General features: G+C 43.8%; 1 non-coding gene across 1 annotated transcript; it reads right to left on the bottom strand.

Moving 5' to 3' along the window:
* Nucleotides 1-23,976: 23,976 nt before the first annotated feature.
* Nucleotides 23,977-24,051, bottom strand: Trnas-uga. The gene has a single exon. It is a non-coding gene; the product is annotated as a tRNA-Ser (tRNA).
* Between the last annotated feature and the right edge of the window lie 2,131 nt (nt 24,052-26,182).

Raw genomic sequence — 26,182 nt, forward strand, 5'->3', positions numbered from 1 at the left:
GCCGTCATATGATGGATACATTCTGCAGCATAAGTGCAGGATCAACTTTTTCTTTGGGGCAATTTTCGTGAGATGACATAAAAATGTTGTGGTCATCACCATCAAAGTGGTTTGTTGTCTGCATGTTCCCTGATTTAGTGACAAGGCCACTGACAAGCCGCTTCACTGGTACTAATTGAACTGCTTGACAAGTTGCTTAAACAATAGTGATACACAAATGGCAGTACGAGGACAAGTTGAAGAGCCACAAGCAGCGCTTGTCCTATCACTTCTTCGACTTGCCGTTGTCCATAGCACTATTTGTGTTTTGCTCCTCTTCACTGCTCTCCATCTGCTTCTTACGGAGCAATTAAATAAGGCTGCTTAATAAAATGACACCGTCCGTTCAAATCAGTAAACATTTCTTAGTAAAATATATTGCCCTGGCCAAGTCCAAGTCTCGTCGTCACGATGAGTCGCATAGTGAATCGTCTAAGCAATGGCTGATGAATTTGATGTAGTTCTACTGGATCAGCAGCATACTTCAATATCTCTTCTCCACGAAGCCTATGTTTCGGAGCGGTTGACATAGTGTTTTCTCGACAGCCGAAGGGCTTGAAGCAGGTGCTTAATGGCTGTGAGCCTCCGCCATTGAAATTTTAACTTGTCACTTATTCTAGAACTTGACAATGGAGCAATGGCAGATTTTTTATGTTTGCAAAACCGGCGTCGGAGACGTGAGACTTGGGAGAGGTTTACAGGGCTAGAAAAATAATGACAGCACGTCCTCACGCACAATTATCTGTAATAGAAAGACGGTGCCCAAAGAACTGTAGCTAGTTTTAAGTGTCACTCGCTGGGGCAGTTTGTATATTGTGTTAATACATGCATTTTGCTGTTCTGTTTTCTGTTTCAGGATCCAGCGTTACATTCCTGTGGCGTTTCGGTTGTTTCCTAGTTAGCGAAGGGAGTTGCAGGCTTATCATGGCGATACAGTGCTTTGGTGAGTGTACCTCTTATTTACTGCCGGGCCAATCAAATCAAGTGGCTTTGCAGGAAACTCTAGTTTCAGGTTGTTTGAGGGTGTGCTCACCTTCAGACATTCTGAAATGGCACTAAATATTTGTAATGCATCACTATACTCTGTTTAATGACCAGCTGATAGCGTGGTAGAAGCTACATGCTCGTTGGACCAGTCATATGTCTATCTTTCGCCATGTGCTGAAGGCGGGGTCAGGTAATGAAAGGTAGGTGGTTGATTGATCCGGTGGGCACGTAGTTACCACCGCAGTCAGCTTAGAGGTAAATGTGAATTACTCAAGCTTTAAATAGGTCCCATTACTCGAAGCCTGAGCAACACCTGAGAAGTTTTTAGAATGTTGTTATTTACCGTATCTGCTCGCTCCGCGAGTCTCAAACTGCGTCCAACTCCGGCTAGCTACCAAGCCAATTTTCTTTCACCGCCAAGCGGCCAGGCCACGTCAAGCCAGGCCAAGCATAGCAGTACACGCTCTCATGGCTGCAAGTGTGTAGTTACGGAAGTGATCAACAGTGAAACCGAGCGGCGCGTACACCTAACATAGCTGGGGTCGAGGAATTGCCCAGCCCCGGACATCTTTCGCGCACCGAATGCATTGATGTCAACAAAGGCGTTGTCATCTGTGTTTCGCTTTCGGACAGTGAAATCGTGAAAGTGGTTAGTCCTAAGGACGGCCGCGTCACTCTCCATGCTGAGTGAGCTCCCTGGTAAAATATCTTATGTGAATAATAAATTTTTAAGTCGAACAAACGCGTATGATCCAATAGATCATATAAGAACGTACAAGAACCTTATAAAAAACATATAAGAACAATATAAAACTATATTGTAAGTGATAAGAAACTTCTTTTTAGTTTCTTATAAGTTCGTATATAATCTTATATATTTCCTATATTGCTCTTATATGTTCTTATAAGGTTTTTGTATGATCTTATTTGATAATATGCATTTATTGGACACATACATTTCTCACACATGCGAGATTTTTTTAATAGGAGGGCGATTTTCCTTTGACAGAAGGCACACCGAAACCACCCTAAGAAAGGTTTTCAAATTATAGAACATGGTTATTGTAGAGCGCCCACGAGCAGCCGTGGGTGCGCCTCCGTCAGTGGAGACATGCCACAGTACTTTGCCGTTTCATACTAGCACCTAGAATGACATTTTTGTGAAATGTGTAAATGCCAAAATTTACACTGCATAATGAACGCACCCTCCAAATATATGTCGATTTCAGGATAAGAAAACTGTGTTTATTATGCGGGTAAATACGGTGAAAAAGTCAATGATGACTCAACCAAATGAAAAACTCATACATACGAATTTGAAAAAAATCAGCAACCAAATCCTACAGCAAGTTCCCAACATTTCCAAAACAGTCAGGTTTTTTCTTCGGGGGTGACTATTTCCGGATAGGGGCAGCAGCTTCGTTTTATTCTACGATGATGGTCTCTTTTTTTCACTTTGTTAGGTGGCTTAGTGCGTTCACGTAGCATGATGGCAATGTGCCAGTGGACCTATTGATGTTTCCTGGTGTTGTTTGGATATGCCATGACTATAAAAAGCTGCTGGCAGAAGTTTGTCTCAACATTTATCAGGTTGTTTGCGAAGTCGATGCGATGGTCTTTGTCCACACAGTCCTCTGCAACAGCGCTGCGCTTGTAGTCGAATTTGCAGACATTGTGTTTGTGTTATTGAATTATTTTTGGGAAATTCTTCGTTTCGCCAACGTAGGTGGCATAGAATTGAATATACAATGAGCTGCGCTCTTTGTTTAGAGCAGGGTGTAAGATAGACAGGTGGGGAAACGAGAGCCAAATGAGCGACCCGATGGTGTACCCCTCGGTTTTCTCTTTTTCTGTGGTGCTATCTATGGGGAGCACCGCGAACTCTCACTCCGGGTGGGCGACCGGTGGCGACCGGCTAAACTGACGGAGATGGTTTCTCGTGGGTTTTCAATGGAGGACTGTCGTGCTTTTGGTTTATTTTGAGCATTCTCCCATAGAGTCCCATGCAAATCCGATTCCAATTTTTTTCCTCTCGCCGCAGCGCCATCTGTCGCAAATCGGGGGTACCCGTAAACTGACGAGTACGCAATCCGGTCACGGCGCTGCGGTAGGCTTCTATGGGCCGTTTCTCCACCTGTCTATCTTACACCCTGGTTTAGAGGGACGACCTTTCTTTCGCAGCATCATACGTCCAAGTATTGATACCGGATCGTGGGACACCTGAATACTTTCTTTTGCCAGCGTACATGACAGCGCTTCGCTAGTGCCTTTTATGTGGGAACACAGATGCGGGTGCGTGGACAGAAAATTTTGAATTTCTAAGCTTTGTTCCGACCAGACAGGCCCCTGCCGAGATGCTTACGCTCAAATCTTGCAGTGCATGCAGTAATGGCTCTTTGTCTGCGAGAATTTTTGTTCAGTTTGGTGTTTGTTGAGCATTATTGGGCAAATGACAAAAGCTATGCTACCTCATTTTGACCCCAGTAGAAAGAGCCGTACACTTCATAACATAGTCCTGGCATGTTTTTGCTTTGAAAAACATTTCAGCAGACAATATCAATCCATTTATTAATCCCTTGAGTGGGCATCCATTACCAAAAAATATTGGGACTCTTTTTGTTCCTATATTGTCTATATTTCTTTGCACGAAACTTTTCTTGTGCTGCCGTCATAGCGTTAATTTCTAAGGGAAAATTATTTCCGATGTTAGGGGATAGATGGTGCTTCCTTCCGTACGATAAAAAGAGTGAGCGTTTAAAGACGCTCTCCCCAAACCGACCGAAGAGTGGTGCATCTATTGGGGCGCCCCCAAGCTGCTGTTAAATTTGCCATGCATCTAAAGATTTTATAAGAATTAATACATAAATCTTGGTATAATGTAAAGTGAATATTTACATTAAATTCAAGTAATAACATAATAACAATAGGCAGTGCCCACAAGCTGCATGCACGTGAACGAATTCCACCATCCAAATGGATGAATGACCGCTTTGGCAGCACTGGACAATGAGGAAAAGAGTACCAATACTTGAGTGTAGCTTTCTAGGGGCTATTATCATTTTAAATTGGAATTCTCATTTGCTTTTTCAGCTCACACCTTCACGGAGAACGGCAATGTTGGGAAGCAAGTCAAGGACAGCCTCTCACGATTTCTGTCCCGGGGGCGCTATGCTCTTTCAGGTAAGCTGCTTCACTCTCTTAAGCGACAAAAGTAGACCTTTTTATTCAAGACAAGAATGACGATAATAATGCCTGGAGTTGGGGAACAAGGGGAACAAAGGAGATTCCTGTTTGTCCTTTGTCCTCCTTGTACCCCTTTTCCAGGGATTATTATTGTATTCATACTTACTGCATTATTGTGGAGTTCACATTTTGACAACCTATGGTTGGCTGATGTGTTGTGGAAGTTAAAGCTATTGCGGACTCAAACATTGCGTGAAATACAGTAGAACCCTGCTGCTGCGTCTTTATGCAGTCTCAATAAAGGATCATGACATAAGCGAAGATGTAACAACTGATAATGCGCTTGGGATAGATAAAGATGTTTCAGGAAGCTATATTCTCTTTGTTTATTTCACCTTAGCTTTTATAGTTGCAAAAATGGTTGTCTTATTTTATAGGTTGACAATTTTTTCAACACTTATTAAAATTGTGGTCGAAGTAACGCACTGTAACGCACTGTTTACAAACAAACATGCATTTGCCCACAGCAGCTATGGGCTCTGCATGCGCATGAACCAGATTCGTGTGAGCAGACATGTCTGCAGATGTGCTGTGCCGACAGCCGCGCCATCGCAGTGGTGCGTTGGCTATAGTTGCAGTTAAAAATATCAAAATATAAGTATGCGAGAATTCTGAGCCCATCGAGCTAAACCAGAGCTGCCTGAAACAAATCACTGCGCCCTGCATGCCAGATCAAAGCAGTGGAGCTTGATGCAATCAGCACGGCTTGAGCATGGTGGCATGGAGGTGGTAAAGAAAAATGGGGTGTCATGAGAGCCTGAATCTCTTAGTGTCATACAGGACCAAGCAAGAAACACAATAAAGAGGCAAGGAGGTGAAATAAAAGGAGCAAAGCAAAAAGGAACAGGGTATGTGTTCCTAGCAGTCATACCGGGCACTTTCAGTGGCAGTTTTCGGGCATTAGAACCAGAAAGGAAATTCATGAAGCCTGTAATTCAAACACATATATACTTTTGGACGTTCGATAGGACCGATGTCCGTGAACATAACAGCCGAGAAAACATGTGAGCAATGTTCTTCTGTGCTTATTATCGAATTTGCTGCAAGAATATTGCCGGTTATATGCCCACTTAATTTATAATGTTTTTCTTCTTTCAGCTCACACCTTACAGACATTTCAGGAAGCAAGGAATGGTCAATTTTTGCACTCAGCGTTTGCTTTTGAGCGATCAACTCTGTCTTTTGAAAAAAAAAAACACTAGTCATTTTAATGACATTGTAATAAATAAATTTTGGTTCTTTAAATTGTTCTTCAATCTTTGTTTTCTCCTCATATTGCAGCCGGCACTATGTGTATCAGGCCATGAAATCAATGGTAGGCCATGTAAACTATATTTGCAGTTTTTTGGCTGGCCAGTTGAAAGTTGACAAGGGGTTGACACTGGCGAAATGGTCACAGAGGTTGATCAAATGACGTCTATATAATTATGCCCTTATAAAAATGGTTAACGCCATTTTGTATTATTCTCAAATGGCGATAAATGCCAATAAGCAGTCAATCAGCAGGCTACAGATGTTAATCGTCATTCAGATGTCATCCTGTTGACCCGGATAGCCATTTCGCCACCGTCAACTTTTGCCGTTATATTTGTTATTGTCGGTGCATTGCCAGTGTATCTACATGCTAATGCTAATTGGCTATTGTAGGCAGTCAAAGGACTAAAAATTTATAGTCTTTTGATTGCCTCCTGTAGCTATTTAGCGTTGACATGTAGATACACTGCGATACACCGACAATAACCAATAGAATGGCAAAAAGTTGGCTGTCCGGGTCAGCAGGGTGACGTCTCAATGACGATTAACATCTGTTGCCTGCTGATTGACTAGTTGCAGACACCTGTTGCCATTTGGCGATAATATAACTTTCAAATGGCATTAACCATTTTTATAGGGGTCAGTCTCGCCCCAGCGTTCGATCGTGCTACTAAGCCGACTTCGACGCTCGCGACGCTCTGTTCCCAAGCAGTACGGAGTTGGCCAAGCATTGGCCAATTGCTGGCAACGGTCCTTTGGCCAGTGGCCAGACAGTGGCCAGAAACTGGCCGATGACTGGCCTTTGGCCGCTGTCCATCAGCGATCGGCCAAATATTGGGCAATAATGGGCCACTCTTTGGCCACTGGCCATAAGACCATTCCCAGTCATTGGCCATTGCTTGGCCAAAATCCGTGCTGCTTGGGTTGTTACCTTCTATTCTCTTTTTGTTCTGGGCACAAGTTCACCACATTAAACATTTATTTCCTCCTGTTTATTTATTGTTCTTTTGGTCACGACCCGTGACAATACGTTCGCTTAATTCTTATGGATTCCAAGGTATGATCGTGACTTATTCCCAACCACAAATAAAATATATGATATTTTGTTTATATAAGCGGAAATAAAGCTCGAATCGTGTTAAATGTGTTCAGTAAAACGACAAGCTTTGTAGCGGATTGATATTCATTTATTTCGCCTTGCGCACTATCTTATGCACTTTTAGCTTATGTCTTATGTATTAATCCGAGCTAATAACCCACAGTAATGATAAATATTTTCTAGAATATCATCTATGCCAGGACGCTGTTATAACGCAGTACATATAAGTTTGAAGTTTCAATTGCATTCATTCAAGCGAAATACTATAATTTGTATCTATATTTTCTTACAGAACACAACCATGGGTTGTTTCACTATCAAAACACGAAGCAAATAAAATATTTTTTTTTATAAATCTAGGTTTGAACTGTGGCTTCCAAAATATTTGCCTATTCCAATAAAGAGCGTCTCCCCAAAAAGATTTAGTTATTTTCACAACAAAAATAGGCTACGCATTTCCGAACTCTCATTCTACGCCTAAATCTAGCACTATACTCTAAGAAAAGGTGAGCACCCCCCCTAGTAATCATGCGTTTTGACGGCTGTAACTACCCGACAGGCTTACTTAACTACCCACTGGGCTCAAGCCATTGAGCGTTACCACCCTGTTGGCAAGTGACAAGCATGGTGTAGTCACATCTTATAAACTCTTGAATTGAACATTCAAGTACATGCAGCCGTTTAATAGTAAAAGTCACTTCAAAAATCTCAAAAAGTACTTGAAACTTGTTTTCTTTGTGCGTTGGTTACCATTTATTCAAATTTGAACCGGTCGAAACAGGCGTATGGCTCAGTTCGCCTAAACTGGCAGAAATCAAATATGCCAAAGAGTACAGGCGACCTTGGTAGGCACCTGCTAAAACCCGAGGTAGATAAAAAGCACCGCTGTTGTCCGTTTTGGTTCCGTCGCGGGTTTGACCATGTACTGCTAGTAAACAGTTGGCAGCTGGCGTCGTACTCGAGGAATTTAACCAAATCTCTAGAAAAGCACAGGAAGCTATGCACAGGCGTGAGTTGACGGGAATGTTCGCCGGACGAGATACTGTTGTTATCTTTTATTGTGCGGTTCAGTGAAGAGTGTGATCTCATTAAAGGTGTGATCGGTCAGTTCTGCGTGCAGATTAGTTGCAAATGGCCTCCTCGGTTCCGCCGAACATGCACGCCTGTCATACCCATTTTTTTTTGCTTTCAAGTGCAGTGAGGTATTAAGCATTGAACACCACGACTGAGACCGGACCGGACGAGCGTACCCAGACTTGGACGTAGTTCAACTACTCTACTCAAACTACAGTAGTTTAACTACTTTTTCGAGTAACTTGGTAACTTTCAATTACAACTTCATTTGGCTAATTAGTAGTTTAATTTAACTACTTTTTTCAGGTAACTTCTACTCAAATTACTAACTACTTTCGAAATTATATAGTGCTAATTTTGCCCATCACGAAAGTTTGAGGGCAGAAATGAATAAGACGCCGGCAGATAAAGTGGCATTCCCGAACAAGGGGCCCCCTTGTTCGGGAAGGCGTCCTTGGGCCAAGGTGGCGACGAGCAGCCAAAATATAACACCTGCAGGCACGAAAGCAGGAAGAGATGCTTAACAAGAATTGGTCGGGTATTGACCTAATCCGGTAATGCACGCAGGCGCCGCGTTTCCAGCTGCTACCATGAAAGACGGGGACACTCCGAGAATTGTTATTGTTTTCGTGTTGTCTGTCTTTAGTGAATTCTGACTCAAGCGGTAGGTTCCACGGGAGGCGCCACTGGAATGACCTGGCAGCTGGGCGCCTATTCCCATGGTCGCCTTGTCGTCAGCGCATACGCCTTTGCAAAGCCGGACTCCCCCGCGCACAAACCCTGGCACGGATAATCCGTTCATGGGAGCACGTTCCCGCTTCCAGTTGCAACTGTATACGAGCGACGATGCTTGTTCACGTAATCCTTCGCGTCCTTCCGACCATCCATGCCTGGGAGACCTCCTCTTTGTTAAAAACAATTTACTTGCCAGGCGTGTCAGGCGCATCAGAATATTGTAGTCGCCGGGGAGGATTGCGAGTTGCCCTTGGGAGATCATTTTGTTGGACCCGGCGTCAGCGGCGAAGTATACTTCGGTTCATCATCTGTTAAACCAAAAAAAAAATTTTTTCAGTAGCGTAGCACTAGCACTACAACGGGACGCGCAGTCGTCCGGATGATCTCATCGTCGTGGCTTGAACCCTTGACGGTCTGGTGCACTCGCTCAGCGTACTCTCAGAACGACGTCTGAATAAAGAAGGGCCAGTCATAACAGTCTCAACTTGACGAAGAAAAAAGAAAAAAGGAGGAAAGTTTGTTATACACCAACTCATGTTTACAAACAAACCGGAGCGCCACTAGCGGACGCCACCGGCGCCGCGCATGCGCGAGGGGGGTGTGGGCAGGAAGCTCGCCGTCGCCCATAGACAAACCATTGAAATGCGATGTTATCGGCATCGGTGTGAGTCCCCCTGCTCTTTTTCGCGTTCGAATTGTTCATTTTACGTCTTCCTGGCAATGTCTGACTACTTGAGCGGCGTCAGCGAAATTACCGAGGCTCGTTACACCACGAAACTTCGCGCGAATAATGTGACATGTGGAGATTCATTCCGCGTGGACGCCGCAGTATGTACGCTAAAACCTGATTCGCATGATGAGATTTCGCTCGCGATTTTCAGTCGCGACGCCGCTCGGGCTGCAAAAGTGTGAACCGTAGCCGAGATGGTCGACGTCGATACTGAAAATCGCAAGCAGAATCGGACCAAGTCAATTAGGCGTAGATAGTCAGTGATAGTCACTGGTAACAATGATCAACATCTTGTATTTACTCTTTACATCGAGCCTGCTTACCAACCTTCAAACGTAAGTCTTTTGAGGCCTGCACTTACTTCTTATCGCAAGTACCGGGCCAACGTATACGGGCCGGCGTAGTCTAAGAGAGCAGACGACAAGCAGAAACGTTTGAGAGAGCAGACGACAGCTCGAACGACCAGGCGGCCGTTGAACTTGAAGACGCACTGAACGTAGTCCGCAGGTGGTCCGCACAACTTGATGGCTTTCTGGCGTTCATGTTCCAATAACACAAATAAATGTGATGACCACAAGTATCCGTGAATTCAACCCAAAGTGCTTCCCGCCCAAGCAATTGTTGTCCGAAGGCGTCTGCTTTTCCCTTTTTACGGCACATATCCTGATTCTCGGACGAACTGAGCACCTGAAAACTGACCTTCAAACCTTTCTCGACACTTTTGGTACGGCCCCAGTCGCGGCGTTTTGACGAGGAGGCAGATTTGTGTCTGGTTCCTTTCAAAACAACGCAGGAATACACGTCTGGCATGGGGACTTCTGCCCACAGCCTCAGACCGGAAGTGCGACCGACGCGCCACCACCGCGCCGTGACGTCACAGAGATGAGTTGGTGTATAAAAGATCCTCTACCCGAGCAAACCTCACATGTTTAGTCATGCACACCTAATATGCCGACACTCGCTTACCCGACCCTCCAACGCCTGTTTCTCTAGTTGAACGCTGCCGTTCCATCCAGCCCGTCGGTGGAACGTCTATTTAGCTTGGCTGGGGACGTCTTTAGGAGGAAAAGGGGAAAACTCTCCTATCAAGAACTTTAAAAGTCAATTGCTTCTGCGAGCGAATAAACTATTTGGGCGAAAACGCAAGCCATAAATAGACTGCATTTATTTTAGGCTCGCAGGGTTTTTCATTGATCAAAACTGCTGTTCATTTTGCTACCACAAAAATATAAAAAAAGTAACTTCGAAAGTAACTTCAAAGTAACTCGCTACTTTTTACAGTAGTTAGTAGTTTACTCAATTACTATTACAAATGCGTAATTTCTACTCTACTCCAATTACTTTTGGCGTCGATACTCAGTAACTTAACTTAACTACCTTTTTTGAGTAATTTGTACATGTCTGGCGTACACAGATATCTGGGATCATGCCTGTGTATTTGAGTACTTCTCTGTCTTGGGATATATGATTCGCCTTCACTGGCTCATTTGGCACATTTCATCGAGCATACTCGCTAAAAAATGATTCAAACAAATGTGTGTCATCCAAGGTGGAGTACTTTGAAGGGGACTAGGATTTCAGGCCTTTCGGCACGCGTTCCTTTTACCTATATAAAGGATTCCAAGTAAATTTCCAAAAATAAGGCGTTGGCAAACATACACGTGCTATTCGGATTAGATTTTTTTTTTTTTAGAAAAAGCACTGCTGGAGGAGCCAGCAGGTGCAGCGCAGAGAACTATATTCTCGGCGGTCTTTGATGCTTGAGGCCGGTTCAGACACTTGAGTTTGAATGCGTTTGACAGCGTTGCGTCGAGAACCGAAAGCGACTCACCGGCACATCTGTGCTTCGTATAAAGCGTGGAATCCAATTCAAGGAATCGTCTTGGCTCGCGATATAAGCAGCAGGGATGTCCTGGTTTCTCGCTGCCGCAACGCAGTCAAACGCAACCGTCTGAACCAGGCTTCAGATAATTTAGCATACGTATTTCGCGTTCGCTGTAGGTGAAGGCACGGGCCCGAAAACGGCAATTCTGCACTGTCCTCCTGGCGCGAGCGCGAGCGCATAGAACGCATATTTGAAAGACACGCGCTTGAGCAGAAACAATTCTAGCGAAAAGAAGAAAACTGAAACAACGCTTCGGGGAGGACCGGCGGACGGGCTTCGCTAGAATCACCTGCGCACGCTCAGTGTACTCAACATTTACTCTACCGCCGCTGAAGTCATTCAGATATATGAAAAGAGAAAAAAAAATGCATCAGCGTGTTCAGAAAGTTGATAGCTGAAATTGGTTTCGATAATTAATACAATTAATTAAACAGGCTTCTGTATACTTGAAGTGTAGTCAAGCGAGAAAACGAAACTGATCAAAACGTGGCGTGTAGCGACTATGCAATTTGATTTATAGACGCTTTACAGCAGCTGTTCATGGGCGCCGAAACACACACTTTCTTCCACCGAACACAACTAATACACACTCACCCACACCTCTTTACCAGCCCCGCCTGTCCTGCCTGCGGGGCATTCGACACTCATTACCATTCCCTTTGCGAATGCCCCGCAGACCCATACCCCCCTCTTCCCTCCCCTCACCTCTGGGAGCAGATGTTGCGCGACCCGGAGGAGTCAGCCCAAGTCCTGACCACCTCCCGGGCCCTGGCGATCGCGGCGGCCGTCTGGGCCTCCGCCACCCCCAATACCTGATCCCGGAAGAATAATAAAGTTTCCTCCTCCTCCTCCTCCTCCGCCATAACTGACCTTCAGTTTTTGTTTCCTCTTATGTTTTTTACTTCGCTCCATCATTACCACAGGAGGACAGGTTACTTGCATTTTAGATACGACGGTGTCTTTTTCCCCAGCATTCACCTTTGTGGAGGCTCGCCAAAGCCCGCTTCAGTGGTTTGATATCTCGGCAAGACAATAAAAGGTCGGCAATGGCGTCTGTAATCTGGCGCGTGTGTAAAGCGTCTATAAGCTGCAGTTCACTTTTCCAATGGATTACATAAGAGATACGAGCGCTTTCCAAAGGGCAGTAGAGGAAAATAATATATACGGATAAATCTTGCACAGACTTGTCCTATTTATGCAAAATATGACAGTGGTCACCATCCTAATCGGTCACAGAAAATACAGCAGTATATAAGCTGGTGGTGTCGACTAGTCATGTATATAGGAATGTAGAGGGTCAATATCTCATGTTGTACCTTGTGGTACAAACAAACAAAAACTAAGGTTAACTTCCAAAAGCTCGCCTGCACCCTTACAATTTTTTCACCTTGTGGTGTTTGTGACCGCGATTATGTATAGTATTGTATGGTGTCTGCATGTCGCGTATGTGTGAAGTGTGGTGTGGAATATGTAGTACGTGCATGTCAGGCGAGGCGCTCAGAGCAAAGACAGTTGGTTTCTTTTTTCTTAGTTTGAGCGCTGTCCGTTAGGTGGGGCGTGTCGCCGCCCAATTCAAGGAGTCGCGCGTTTATGTGTCTACTTATTTGAGTGAAAAGCATGGTGGCGCTCCTTAGCTCCACGGAGCAGCCACAAAGGGTTCGGTTCGCGGCCTCTCGTCCCAGTGGGATCAGTGGATCAGTCCCATAGCCAGTTGAATGGGTGTTCCGTGCGGTGAATAGTGCCTGCACAGACGCGGTGGGGATTACCCGGGACTTGAAAGTGGATAACGAATGCTAACAGGTGAGCAGGAGCGTTGAACGATCGAAGCCGACGCCGCTTGAATCGGTGATGTCTCGCCTCGCCGCTGTCAACCGAAAACGCCGGCTCACTTGCGGCAAGCACAGCAAGCAGATTCTCTGTTCAATAAAGACATCATTTCATTTGTCGCCATACGATTCCTTCTTTGAATGTTTTCTGACCGCGAAGTAAATGCAGCCGGCCGCGCGAAAGCAGTCGCGGACAAACCCCCTAGAATGGCCCCCCTCACATCGCCGCCCCTACTCGCAATAGGTGCGGTGCCGGTGCTGCGAGGCGCGTTTTGAAGTTTTTTAGTGCGCACGGAAGGCAGCGAACGGGCATGCGCACATGAGAATCGTATTTTAGTAAAAAGCAGTCCAGCTCGCTAGGCCTTACTCGTACTGCTCCACTGTCGCTTGCCAGCCGCCATGTTGCGTTTGGGGGTGCTCACTGTGACTACCTGTTGATTTGATGCCGCGTGACTGCGCATGGGTTTGTTAGTATTACTAAGGGGGGGGGGGGGGGGGGGGTAGCGATATCTGTGACGGCTTCTGACAACCCCAAATGTAGTACCCTACGACTGCCCTTTTGTTGATAGTGTAGTGGTGCGAACCATATGCCAAAGTTTCAGCACTAACCGTTATCCTGATCACAAGTAAAATAGGTGATCTTTAGAAAAAATTTGATGGGAAAAAGGGTTTGTTTTCGCCCCTTTTCGGCAACTGGCATCATATATGCCTGCTCACTAATCCAGCGGAGCGCTACAAGCATTGCGCTGACCACGCGCTATGCGCGTCCTGACGGGAGCGTTCCCCTCCTTTGTATCGCATTGCCAAAACTTGCTTAAGGCAGATGATAAGTAGCTGACGACACGTGAACAGCGCTAACTCAGCGCTTCGATGCAATGAGAACCGGCCTTAAAAGCTCCATATATTCGGATGCTCTGTCGTCCGTCATTCTTCTATTAAAAAGTTTAGGAAATCCTTTATAACTATTGAGTAAAGTAACGGTTAGTGCTAAAACTTTGGCATCTAGTTTGTGCCGCTAGCTCTTTATTTGGGCTGAAAATAAGCGTTCGACACTGCGTACATTTTTTCGTTGTTTTTTTTTAGGGTGAAAAATACATTGCAAATTTTTTTGGGCGGACACCCCTCTCTATAACGAGATTTTCTTTTGTGCGTGTAATATTGAATGTGTATATACTAAAAGAGCTAGGTTTGAGTTCTTTGCTGATATCAAGGTTCTCGGAAAACCTTACGAAGGCCACATAAAAGAAACATGCCAAACATTGTCGAAATCATAAAAAAGAGAGTTCAATATTTTTAAAGCTTTTCTAAATCTCTTTTGTTGTATTTATTAAACGTTATAAAATCGATTTTGAGAATGCCACGGAAGAGTTCTAGTGCAGTAGTGTGAGATGTGACAAAAGAGCGAGCGATCAAACGTGCGATCAAACGTGCGATCTTCGACCGGGGGAAGAAACATCAGTTTTTGCCCTGGCCGCTACAACGATCAATAACTTCAAAAGACAAATAAATCCGCCATGCTTGTCCATTGCGAGGAAAACTGTTCCATTCCTACAGATTTCCCGCCTTTTCGGCGAGAAGGGATGATGATGTCAAATGATGAGTTCAATTAGTTTTATGATGTGCGTAAGAAGCATGACGGATGCTTGAAGTCGCTGCATTCAAAAACCAACATCGTCAAAGTTGGCGACAGTCCGACGCTACTCGTATGTCCGTTGATGAAAACAGTATTTAATCCCAATGTTAGACTGTCAACCTGGCAGCTGTTGGTTCAAGAAAGCGATGCCTTCAAACTTCCACTATGATTTTTACACACAGCATTCAACCTGTCGTTCGATGTCATCTTAATTTCTTGACGGAACGTTGGGACTATCCCCAACTCTCGTCCGAATGGCGTTATTCGCGGATTAGCAAGCATTCGTGAGGCGACGCATGTAAGCTCGAAAGTCTTCTCCTTTTTGTATAGAAAAGAAAATACCTTTGTACGAACACACCGTAATTCGTTGTTGGATGTTTAGGCAGCGGAAAGTTGAACCTACTCGAATACCCAGTATAACCTTTCGCTATATGGATTCTGGAACAGGAAATTTGTCTAAATTTTATATAACTTTAAGGATTTATAATTCTTTTTTCTGCAATCTGGAGTTCAGGTTTCCAGAAACAATTACAGTTGGATTTCCAGGTCTATATTCTAGATAGTAAAAAGTTTTGTCGCTTATTTTTGTAGTTAAACTATCACAAGACGCGCGTGGTGTTTCTGATATGGGCGAGAAATTTAGCACACCGCTACAATGGTCGTCCAGGTCGTAACGGGTGGCGGTATGGATCGAGTCAAACGTTCCCTGGGTTCTGCGGCGCAATTTTTCTCTCCGCGTTAGTCTCCTTATGTGTTAAGGTTTGAAGCCAAGTGTGCTAATGAACAAAATTTTGCCTCCTTCAGCAGATGGAAGAACCATGGCCGGGCTAAAGTGAAAATGTGCTATCTCTTACGGCTTTGCATGGTGAATGGTTGCCCCCTGCAGCAGCACCTTGTAGGCGTCACCGTAAATACCCTTCGTGCGGCGCTTTAATTGCTTGTGAGAGACATGTCCGACTAACCGTGCTCTGCCTCTTTACTCCGGCGTATATTTCGAGAAGTGTCTACAGTAATTGGATTCACAGGTCATGAGTCCGCCTGACTACAGAAACTTACGCAGAAGACCTCTTCCTTTTCGTCTCCGCAAGAAACGGGTTTCTACAAACAAGCGTTTAATTGTCATATGCCAGACATAATTCAATCGCCTCGCTACATTTATTTCAGATAATCATATTGGCACACATTTTCAATCGCAGTGATGGGAGTACAGTTCAGGATGGCTCAAACAGTGCTGGGAAGGTAGTGTGGTCGCACTCCTATGCAGCTAAAAACTTTCCATTGCACGTAGGCGAGAACAAATGCCATAACGAAAGCCGGTTTCGGCCCGGCCATAGAAGAGCATGGTAGAGCAACACTGATCATCTCGCTTGATTTTATTTCGCAACGTGGATTGTGGGCACTTGCAAGAACGAAAGACAAACGCGAAAAAACTTTACTGGTTCAGATCGTGGCTGCTTATCGTTAGTTGCAAAGGTCAAGAGTCATAGTGGGTGTAAAAAGCAGAGTGAAAGCTTGGAGTCGTCGCAATATTAAACCAACACCGCCGAAGTTGATCGTTGGACCTCACTCTTATTTCACTAAATTGATGAAAAATTAATCCATGGAAAGACGACATCGGGAGGGTTTCGCTATTGTGCAACGCTTTCGGTAGCGAAATTCCGGTGGAAGGGGGTTTATTATACATTTTTCTTGAGCGTAAAATTTGAGTCGCAACAACTAGCTTTATATTACCTCACTGAAATGCACAGCCGCGAAAATGTGTCATAACGAATTAACCCAAGACAACTTTTCGACATCACGCTGTTGTGTATAGAACTCAATAACCTGTCGCGCGACACAGGAATAAAGTGAATCGTACCAAATGAGAGAAAGCAGAAGTGAAGGTCAGTCATGGCTTTGCCCATGCACATCTGCATAAAAGCGCCTATATGACAGGGACAGAAGCAACGCCAGCTTAGAAATGTCCCTGAACGAATAGTTCTTCCACTTTGGTCACAACTCACCAGATAGCACAATCAGCTGTAAAACATACAAAATAAACTGATAATATGTGTTTAGCTGACTTTGGACAAAACTGAGCAACGTTTACTAAACTCAGAAGTTGCCAATTTGTAATCGTGATAATATTATATCTTGAATGCACTAGCATTATCTTTGACGCAGTAAAACATATGTATTAAAATTACCTTTCTGAGTCTAAAGGAGGTGCATATCTATCTGCAGTTTCTTTTTTTTAAAGAAATACTAAGCATGAAATTTAAAAAAAAAGCCAAGATATGCAAGCCAGCATATATTTAATGTGTTTGCCAGAAGTTCGGATACTTTGTGTTGAAAACGAACAGCGGTGCCTTTTGTACTGCGAAACGGTGTTACCCTGTTTTTACTAGTTTTATTCACTTTCCCGCGAGTTTTACAGCAAATATTCAGCATCAATTAAAGGCATTTGACATATATTTCGAAGATATAACCATTAGTAACTGCTGCAAGTTTCAGTAGTCAGACTTGATTAGTCGTCGTGGAAATTGGTTGTGAATTTACTCCCATGCAGCCAATTTTCCTAGACATATAGCTCACAGGGTGATTTCAGATAAGATTGAAGAAAGGGTGGCCGGTCGACATTTTTAAATAAATTGTTGTTTTATACGTCATTGTCTAGTGTCTAGTATAAAAAAATCCACACTTAGCTTTGACCGGGGAAAAAGTTTGGAACAGGAAAAGTCGGAAAGCACGAAGAGGTGAACACTTGCAGCAACGCGCACTTATGGACGGGGCACGTTTGAAAGCGACTAACTAAAACGATAAAATTTGGAGAATTATATTACGTTTCTTGAAACATACTATGAATACCGCTTGCTTGTAATATATAGTAGTAATACTTATTAAATTATATTTCTTTTTCTAAAAATTGCTAAACATGTTTGCTCGAACGACAAATGGCAAAAACAATGGAGACCTGTATCTTATGAAATAATCTAATCACCATCATATACTTTTTACGTAGTGTTGTACTTAAATATAGATAATATTTAAAATACATATTATGTATATGTGTGATACGATAGTCAGGATATATTTAGGCAAACTTAGAGAAAAAATTAAACAACAAAATACCTGATGCGAATAGAAAAAAAACGAAAAATACAACCTTAAATTTTTTTTTAATTTGCTTACCTTATATTTTTTATTTCGACATTCATTTCTATTAAAGACATGTTGACTTACATTATCGAAAAATAACACATAACTCTCCAAAGTAGGGTCCTTTTTCAAAGCCTACGCTTTGCAGTGCCCTGTACAAGTGACTCTGAGTTCCAGTTTCATTAAACTGAAGCGCATATTAGATATATTTTATTCAGATGAGCTCATTGACAACTACAGCAATTGTTCACGCTGTAAAAGTGAGGAGAAACTGTATACAGCATTTTACGTACAGCGTACAAAGATTTATCATATTAGAGAGTAGTGATTCGAGAAAAGATGATGCAGTGTTAAATTTTACTTTCCGTTATATTTTATATTTGGAATAAAAAAAAATTAGCTTCACTTTCAAACACAAAAATAAAAAAATTGAATACTGAAATTGTTCAGGTTGGCTATGTATTTGCGGGGCAGACCATTTCAGGTGAGGGGTGCCACCGCGCGGGACTGTAGGAGCTACCATACCCTCGGTGTACGAATGGATCGTGGTAAGCCGAGATATTTTATTCTGCGCGAAGATAACGTTTTGGGATTCTCGTATGGTGATCAAATAAAGATCATGAGCAATCACAAAGTGAAACAGTAGGTTAAATACCCCGCGAAGAAAACTGTGATAAATACAATGTTCCTGCTTTCAAAAAAAAGCAGTCATTGGGGAATCATATTCGGCACTTTACGCTAAGGCTTTCATCGCTGTGCCCCATTAATGAAGTTTCTTCTAACCAGATCTGACTGTCCGTGCTACATATATGTCACAGGTCCCATCTGTTGATGATTTGCACAGCCGCCACGCCTGCCATGAATGAATGCCAGGAAAGGCGCGCAGCGTCAGCCCTTCTATTTTATTGTTGTTGGCGATGCCGAACAACTTCATTTTCATCCAGATACACAAGATGCGCGCCTTTCAGTTTCACGAATAAAACGCTCAGCATTGTCCTGGACGTCTGAACTGAGTTTATTTAACGTTCTCTCAGGTTGTTCAGCGTGGCCTGTTGTTTCGCGGGTCCGCCAACTCCGTCGCATGCAATTTTCCATGTCCAAATGCAGATGTTAGCCACTGTACTTGCGGGCAATCGTTCTGTGCAAATTGGCGAAGCCTGTAGCGATTCTTAAAATAACTGGCGGCCAAGTCACTTACGTACGTCACGTGCGAGTATACCGCAACGTTGTCTTCAACCGACTCTTTCACTTTTTTTAGAGCGAAGCACGTGTGAGCGGAGGCGTCACACATGTCCTCACCGATGATAGCAAAACTGTCTGTAGATTTTCTTGTCGCCACCACACATGTAAATATCGTACCTTTTTTTTCCAGTGGTATGGTTGAACCTCGTCAGGAAGCGCGATGGTCCAGTTTTCAGCAAAGCCAAAATGAAAGACAATGCTCCCGCGTTGCATGCACTACTTTTCATCGTATATAGCTTTGCCTTGCATTTGACGAATATGGTTGTGAAATATCTAACTTTCAACTGTTACTTGAAAACTTTTAGGGAAGTCTCAAAATTCAATTTTTTTTCACAAGGTCGCCGGGCTTTTATGTTGTAAGTACTATCTCTTCATCCTCTGGGATATGAAGTTCCTCGAGTGTAAGAGACTGGCTTTTTGGGCATAGATCACAGTCTCGTTAAATACACAGACCTGTTGGTGGTTCGCACAGAAATGCTGAGTTCATTTAACCAGTGTTCAATATTGAGCCTGCAACCTTCTCTAGAACGGTAATACAATGGGAATAATTGGTGCAGCACACAAAAACGCACACTTCCTGGTATGGAATACATTTGATCCATCTAGGGCGCAAGGAATAAAATGTTGATAGCCCAAATACGGAATCAGGATGCTTATCTTCGTATACACGAAAAACCTCTCGGATTGAGCGCGTCAGGAAGCGCCTTAGCTTTAACGTTCTCCCCCCTTTAAGCATGACAGACATCACGTGCTTCTGGTTGGGACCTTGGCGCGAACATTGTAGCTCGACGAAAATAGTCTCTGGAGAAGGGAAATAAGAGGAACAAGGGCTAGCTGTGATTGGACATTTGTGTTTTTCCTTTGTACCTCTTGTTCCCCCTCTCCAGGGATTATTTTCGTCATTTTTGTTCAGCTCGCTTGCACCTTTGCATTTTATTGCATTATAATTATAGCTCGGCCTTCGTTAAGTACCCTAGGGCAGTAGACACGTTCTTTGGGCTATGCTTGCACCTCGTGTAAGGTTCCGGGTCATACCACGCGACATGCTTTTCCTTACATAAAGCGTAAATACTGCCGCCATGTTAACACTTCCTAGTTTAACATGGCGACAGTGCTTTAGCTTTATTGTATTTGGGCGGGGTTTGAGTATTTGGGGATTCTGCTGTCTGTCAGTGTGCCCCTTTGTACTAGATATTATCGACCGTGACGCCAGCGAGTGGGATGGAAACAGGCACGACTGCTCAATAACCAGGCATTGGCGGCCATATTTACTAATTGAAGCCAACCCGCTTATCCTTGAAAGCGAGCGGGGAAATACGCCAAAAGATTGTATCGGCCGTTTTGCCAGGACTAGTGAGGAGTGTCGTCTGCTACTTCCGTCAACTGCTACGCCATATTGATGATCTTCGCGAGGAAATGATTGTTGCTAACACCACACTATCACACAGAAAGGAAAGTTTTCAATATGTTTCTATTGAATATATAAGCCAGGGATCTATATATATGAAAGAGAGAGATGCAGATAGAGGGGAACAGAGAGGAGCATATAGTCTCGTAGGACAACAAAGTAAACAAAGTTCCCCGTAGCCGATGGCTGGAGGGTCTTTTTTCGGATCACTAGTCCATAATATGATAGATCTTCGTAGACAGTACTTTCTCCTCACGTTCACTGTGTGAACGATTGCTATAGTTATCAATGTCCTCATCTGAATAAAATATATAAAATATGTGTTTTAGTTTCATGAAATTGGTACTTGGACTCACTTCTCATATGGGGCACTGCTAAGTGTAGGCTTTGAAAACGACCCCACTTTTGGGTGTTATGTCTTCTTTCTCAATCAAATAATGCAACATGTTTTAATAGAAATGAATGCCGAAATAGAGAGTGACAGTGTACCCAAATTTAGGAAAATATCCTAGGTGGTGTTTTTTTTATCCGTATCGAAAATGTTTGTTGTTTTATTTTTTCCCATGTGTGCCTAAATATATCCCTTCTATTGTATCACTCAGATACCTAATATATATATTTTACATAATATCCATGTATAAGTAAAAGACTATCTGAAAAGTATATGATGGCGATTAAATTATTTCGTGAGATACAGGCCACCGAATTTTGTCATTTGTCGTTCTGGCAGGGCTGTTTGGAAATGATTTGAACAATAAATATAATTTAAATAAATATTACCATATATCGCAATCAAGCTATACGCATAGTATTTTCCTAAAAAAAGTATTAGAACTCTCCTAATTTTATCATTATGGTTATTCATTTGTGCCCTACGACTTTTCCTTCCTCAATTCTTTTTTTTTCGTCAATAATAAGTATGGATTCTTTTATACCAGACAGTTTTTTTATACACAATGGTGTATAAAAACATCAGTTAATTAAAAAATGCCGACTAGCCACCCTTTGGTCGATATTATTTGAAATCACCCCACAATATAATGTAAAATTCAAAAAAGGGCAGCGATATGCAAAGTAAGCACTCTATATCTACACCTCTTCAAATATGAACCAACCCGGTTCAACATTAAACTCTGCCCATCTGTACTGCCAATACATGTACGGCCAAAAACGTCACTTTTTGCATGTTCCCAGCAAGCAGAATTTCTAATATAATCAGTTATGTTGTCATATCACGATGAACACCATTTCCTATCCTATATATTCGGGTATAATAATATTTGTAGAAAGTAACCAAGCGTGACAATTGCGATTGGAACACCGGCTTATATCGCCATTTGCTCATGGCCGCCGTACCGCCTCATCGTTAAATACTCTACAAAAAAGGCACTCATTGTTTCCTTTAATTTGCTTGAGCGTAAAATGAAAGAATATTTGTAGAATTAGCGTAATTCAATAAGGATGCTAAAGAAATTTTATAGAATGTCGAGACCTAGATTTGTACGGGAATTCACTAAGCGTTGCCAAAGGTAGCGGGTTGAGAGCGTTAGACAGAGCTAAAGAGGGGAGCGAGGTATTCCCCTTTTAGCGCACAGGAAAAGTAGCTTTTGTCCCCCTCGGAATTTATCTTGTCACTCAGAACTAAAAAAAATAGAGGTTTTTATTTCTTTCCGGCCATTAGTTTCCACTGAGCTGCCAGCAACTGCTAAGGCAGAATATAGTTGGAGGACATCTTGGCAGAAAACGTGAGGAAAGGACTCCATTAGGAAGACGTGAGAAGCTTCTTTGCACGAAAGAGTATGAACTTCGAGGATTCGTACGTCACCTACAATGGCCGCATAATCAATCTTTTGGACACTTTCTTAAATTTACTGTAGTTGAGCGGAGCCAACAGGGGCTCAACTGTTGTCGGACCAGACCTTACAAATTACAATTTCCCTCGAAACGCCGTCTGCTCGACTGAAGGGACTGTTAAAAACCGCGGAGTCAGCTTGTGCCCATCGTAAAGATGCAAGTTTTTCTGGCAAAATTGAACGCCGTCTTGCAAATTCAATGACACTTTTCGCGTCTCCTCTCATATTCAAAGACTAAACTGACCGCACAGCATTCCGTTGCCATTGGTTGTGCAACTAAGAAAGCTAAATGTAGATTAAAATACGAAAACAGTGAGCGCGACCCACGTTGTCAAACGAAATGAATGCGATTGCGGCTTAGTTATGCTTCAGCAGTTAAATACCAATTTCTGACCTCCAGCAGCGGTAGCTGTTAAGTATAGAGCTAAAATACTCTTCGCCGTTATAATTCAGTCGCGTCTGCTCGTGCCTTATGTTTGTGTTCTTTTTTTTTTCAGCCGCTGGCGAATTTAAATGTAAACGGACGGCAGCTTGGGCCTTGATTAAAACAATAGACCTATTACTATATTGCCCAAGCATCAAGGAGAATGCAGGGATGGGTGTTCCACGCGCCGCACGTGCTGGCGTCAGCAGTAGAAGCTTTTCTAAAGCGAAAGCCTAAAACAAATGGCATCCTAGACGCGTGTTGGTCAACGCTTTATTTTGGTTATTTACTTCGAATCTTTTATACGTGGAAGGCCAGCAAGTGCGGCGCGTTCAACAGCAATCCATGCATTCTCCTTGATGCTTGGGTAATATAGCAATAGGTCTACTGCACGGAAGCCAGATCAATAGCGTTTTGAAAATATTTCTCATTGAGTAATAATTAGGAGGTGGTATCACGTAGGAAATAGAAACGCGCCACCGATATTGAAGCTTCAGGCATATGCCTTTAGATAATTTTTTTTCAAATCCAGGAAAAAACCTCCCGCTGAAGAAGCTCACCGGAAAAAAGCGCACCGCAGATCCGGTGGATGCGGAGAAAACCTCAACGGCCATTGGGTGGATGCGGAAAAAAGCTCACCGACTTTTTCCTCGTTTTTAAATGGAGGCTGTTGGATCATGCGTAACATATATTTATATTCAATAAAATTCGCCAGCTTTGTAAAAGAGAAAAGGTTTATTTTGTAACATTTGATAAACTTATTCGGCATATTTCTCCCAATTTCAAGGGACCATGAAATGACCTTTTTACTTTTGCCAGAAAACTTTTACATTAAACCTTCGACGTTCACTGAATGCCGAACAGGCATCCGTTTTCGTCTCGGTTTATTAACTTCTACACAAACAATTAATGAAATATTGACATTTTTTTTCTCTCTAACTGACCGCAAAACAAGTTGCGGCGGAATTTTGACGGTCGTGACGTACCTGGCACAGGAACCGGAAGTTCTTTCGGCTGTAGAAGAATGGGACTGTTAGCGGCGGCGAGTTTGGGTTGCGCCGGTAGGATTTACTGCGCCGATGGCGCTGATGTCACCGACGTATTTTCTGAATCGGCGCCTCTCATCGCCGCGATAGCCATGGACACATCGCAGCTGAGCGGAATTCAATGAGATATGTTGCGCTACAGCGACAGCATGGGACCAGTCCCATACGCCGGTATGCCTGTTGGGAAGTGCGGCGAGTCTTCCGGTGAAGACTCCAGAACTAAACCCAACTGTCATTGTTGGTAAAAGGCGACCCCTGTCAGTGACGAAAGTAATCCCTGGAGAGGGGGAACAAGAGGGACAAAAGACAAACATAAATCTCCAAACACAGCTAGGTGACTGGTGCGCGACCGAAAAAATCCGCCTGGTCCGGGTATCGAACCCGGGACCTCTCCATTTCAGGTGGAGCGCTCTACCAACTGAGCTAACCAGAGGTTAGACGTCAGTAGAGCAAACGGGTTTTATCAGCCGCCACCAGTCTAACACCAACAAGGGTGAAGCTTGCAATTTAAGGTTATAATTATAATGCAATTAAATGCAAAGGTGCAAGCGAGCTGGACAAGAATGACGAAAGTAATCCCTGGAGAGGGGAACAAGAGGGACTTAATGGTGTTAGACTGGTGGCGGCTGATAAAACCCGTTTGCTCTACTGACGTCTAACCTCTGGTTAGCTCAGTTGGTAGAGCGCTCCACCTGTAATGGAGAGGTCCCGGGTTCGATACCCGGACCAGGCGGATTTTTTCGGTCGCGCACCAGTCACCTAGCTGTGTTTGGAGATTTATGTTTGTCCTTTGTCCCTCTTGTTCCCCCTCTCCAGGGATTACTTTCGTCATTCTTGTCCAGCTCGCTTGCACCTTTGCATTTAATTGCATTATAATTATAACCTTAAATTGCAAGCTTCACCCTTGTTGGTGTTAGACTGGTGGCGGCTGATAAAACCCGTTTGCTCTACTGACGTCTAACCTCTGGTTAGCTCAGTTGGTAGGGCGCTCCACCTGTAATGGAGAGGTCCCGGGTTCGATACCCGGACCAGGCGGATTTTTTCGGTCGCGCACCAGTCACCTAGCTGTGTTTGGAGATTTATGTTTGTCCTTTGTCCCTCTTGTTCCCCCTCTCCAGGGATTACTTTCGTCATTCTTGTCCAGCTCGCTTGCACCTTTGCATTTAATTGCATTATAATTATAACCCTGTCAGTGGTTTGCAAAGCGACCTAGATGACAACAAATTGCCGCAACGTTTTTCACGGCCTCGGAGATGCAGGAGCGAGCCCACTTTAAAAAAAGATACGTTTGAACTGCGACAGCTTCAGCAAGAGCCACGTAAATACCTGTTCACACTCGGAGCGGACGCGCGTGTTTGATGGAAGTGCTGTATTCGCGCTGTTGGTAAACGCTTCGGGACCGATCTTTTACGATTGCAACTCGATACTGACGTGGCACTTGGCAAAGGAAGGCTGGACCGGCATAGCGCGTAGCTCCCACGAGCTGTTATAGCTCGAAAGTGACCCGCAATTGTGTCAGAATAAAAATGGCATACAAATAACAATGTGTACATTCCATGTTACGAAGGTAATCCTTACGGCGTTGATTTCAGCTCGATATCAAACAAAACAAGAAGGTAGAATCAACGAGAGTCCTTTTTCGACGACAGTGTTCGTCAACAGTGCCTCGGAAAACAAGGGTAAGAGATTGACCTCACCTCAACTTAAAACTGAGGTCAGCGATTAAACTATAATACGGGAAGGGTCCACAAGGGTGGCGCGGCCATATTCCATTCAGCACTCCAGTCGTTCGTGGCAGACGGTCTGGGCCAATTACCGTTGAAGCAACGCTGCGCCGAGTCGGAGTCAAGGAGGATCCTCCTTGGTCGGAGTGCCTGCTAGGCCTATCTGCCGAGCTCGCTTGGTCGGAGTTGGTGGATTCGTGGCCGTTGTCGCTTTTCTCGGGTGTTTGCGGACCCAGTGTTCTGTTCGTCGTGGTTTGTTTCAGGTACTTTCTCTCGGTGCTTGAAGTTGGGACGCGCGAGAAAAACACGTAGAAAAATGAACGTTCGTTGGTCGTCGCGAGCATATAACTGAGCGACGCTGTCGGCCCTAGTGCGCACGTGCAGTAGTTGCTTCGTTTACCAAACAATAAATGGCGCTTGGTTCTCAGCATTATCAAATTTGTCAGTTTTCGCCACATCTCTAGTTATGCTACAAAATGTAGATCTTAATATCATTTAACAAACTCTTAGGAAGCATTCGCCGGCTATTTCTCGTTTACAATCGCGGTGCGGTGAGGTAAGCTCTTGCCCAATAGGCGACGTCGACTCGGCTGACGTGCTGCGATTCCGCGGATGCATCGCAGTGAAAAGTCAGAGAGCTTTCGGAGGAAAGGAGGCGCAAAAGAGTCCAGTTTTCTTTTAAAAGTTCTATAGCAAAGAATTTTTTTGGCTCCTTATTTTTGGTTTTGTGTTTCTTGTCACACCTTTTTACGACGATCGAGGGATGAAATTCGATTTCAGAATCGGTTCATGGTCCCTTTAAAAATTCCAGGCGGGTGTTTTCTATGGCTTACTCTCTAGGT

Source organism: Ixodes scapularis, unplaced genomic scaffold (assembly GCF_016920785.2).
Source record: "Ixodes scapularis isolate PalLabHiFi unplaced genomic scaffold, ASM1692078v2 PGA_scaffold2__306_contigs__length_199485367, whole genome shotgun sequence".
Lineage (NCBI taxonomy): Eukaryota > Metazoa > Arthropoda > Arachnida > Ixodida > Ixodidae > Ixodes > Ixodes scapularis.